Here is a 2,163-nt window from a genome sequence, read left to right as displayed (position 1 = left end):
TAACATTTATCTTTTTATTTATGATTTTGAATATATCAATGTCAGTTGCATACGGGAAAAGCAGTAATTAATAATTATTCTTAGGTACCTACTGTTTTTTAACAATATGATCCGCAATAAAAATAAATAAGTTATAAGAATACAATTAGGTATGCATATTTTTGAAAAATGCAATATATTTTTATGCAACGATATTTTCTTCAAAAGATAATATTGGAATGACATTTATATTTATTTTGTATATAGGAGTTACCTTGCAGGCACTTAACTCTTCCTAATAATATTTGCATAGGTATTATGATTTTTTTCTTTTTCTCTGTTTCTCCAGATGGTGCAACGTATGCTTGTAGTTCTGGTAGGTTTTATGTTAGGAGAGAAGTGTTAGACAAAAACTTCATATTATACTCTTCAGAATCGATATCAAATGAAGTTTTGTAGGTAAGTTATTGCCTCTGACGGCTTCGACAATTGTTTCACGCAAATGGTTTTCTTCTGAATGTGTGAGTTTATGAGTTCTTAAACAACGTACCGACATACATATCTGTTTACATTTATATTTAAATTCATCACGTTTATGAGTTTTTAAATGACATATTTGTTTACATTTAAAATGAAATAGATCACACGCAAATGGTTTTTCTCATGTTTCGTTTTATGAACTTTAAGATAATGTTGTGCCGAGGCTCCGTATAGGTAGTCAATTTATTTAAAAGGTTATTCACCATTAAGTATCTTTACATGTGTTTGACGATTACTCCGTCGCGAGCATCCAATTGAACATACATTGCATTTATAAGATTTTTCACGAGTATGTTCTATATATGTATATATTCATTTCATGTGTTTTAAGACAACTAAGTCGCACGGATTTATATGAATATACATCGCATTTTAAAGGTTTTTTACCAGAATTGGTCATTTGTTTGTTTTTAAGATGACTAAGTTGCGAGCATCTATATGAGCATACATTGCATTTATAAGGTTTTTCACCAGTCACCAAAAATGCCGGCGCAGCTTAAGAGTTGGCCTATTGCGTCGAGGGTCTCAGGTTCTAATCCTCGGTCTAGCAAGTACGCATATTATTCGCGAGAATCTATATGAACATACATTGCATTTATTAGATTTTCTTCAGAATGCGTCATTGTGTCTTTAAAATTTAATTCGCGAGCATCTATATGAACACAAATCGCATTTGTGAGGGTGTGCACCAGTATTATTTGTCATTCAACGTATTTTAAGACTACAAGGTGTTTTAAATGACATATTTGATTACATTTCAAATCACAATCATCACACGCAACTGGTTTTTCTACTGAATGTGTAAGTTTATGAGTTCTTAAACAACGTATTCAATACATTGCTGCCAAAAGTTAGTAAGTCGATAGTTTAGGTATTTTGAGCTTACCACGGATAAGATGTCTTTACTTATATACGTTTGCTAGAAAAAAAAATCAAGATCATCCGATTTTTAGAACATTGTATTTTTAGCTATTCATTATGTTGATAAAAATACGTTACTCTTGATTTTTCAATTTCCCAACATCAAAAGACTGTAGAGATGTTTACAGTATATAGAATAATGTAATTACATTATTTACAACAGAAGGTATATCGAAGAAATATCAGAAACATTATCAAATTACATACACTTATTCAATGAAAGAACTTAAAGTTCTAATGTGTAAGTTCATAATATGAACTTACACATTCAGGAGAAGACCCATTTGCGTGTGATGAATGTGATTTCCAATATAATCAAATATGTAATTTAAAAATACCTAGTAAGCTTAAAACATATTATGGAATGGCAATACTGATAAAAAAAACCTTATAAATGCGATGAATGTTCATATAGATGCTCGCAAATTAGTTGTCTTCTCCTCTCTTCCATCAATAAACGTACAATATCATAGATAAATTATTTCTCTTACCTTATTGAATCACGTTCACGAGAATTCTCTCTCACTCTGGAGATGGTTGGATTGATGAGTGGAAATGAAATTGGTACTCATAATCCGGCATTGTATACTTATTATCATTCTGTCGATAAGTTGCTATTTTTGACAGCTTGCAATACTGTTCAATATTGATAGGTTGGCCCATAGACTAAGGTTGGCCTCCGCCACGACGTGAAGTTAGCGGCAGAATATTATAATATAAAAA

The 2,163-nt window shown here is 31.1% G+C and overlaps 1 protein-coding gene across 1 annotated transcript in view; it reads left to right on the top strand.

Moving 5' to 3' along the window:
* LOC147077451 (uncharacterized) overlaps positions 1–2,163 on the top strand; it is a 460,029-nt gene that overhangs the window by 221,705 nt on the left and 236,161 nt on the right. The gene's annotated exons all lie outside the window — the stretch shown is intronic.

This window comes from Rhyacophila brunnea, unplaced genomic scaffold, assembly GCF_057557595.1.
Source record: "Rhyacophila brunnea isolate RB1 unplaced genomic scaffold, BYU_Rbru_1.0 scaffold_13, whole genome shotgun sequence".
Lineage (NCBI taxonomy): Eukaryota > Metazoa > Arthropoda > Insecta > Trichoptera > Rhyacophilidae > Rhyacophila > Rhyacophila brunnea.
The sequence above is the reverse complement of the archived record's forward strand: the minus strand, read 5'-3'. Positions and strand labels throughout refer to the sequence as shown.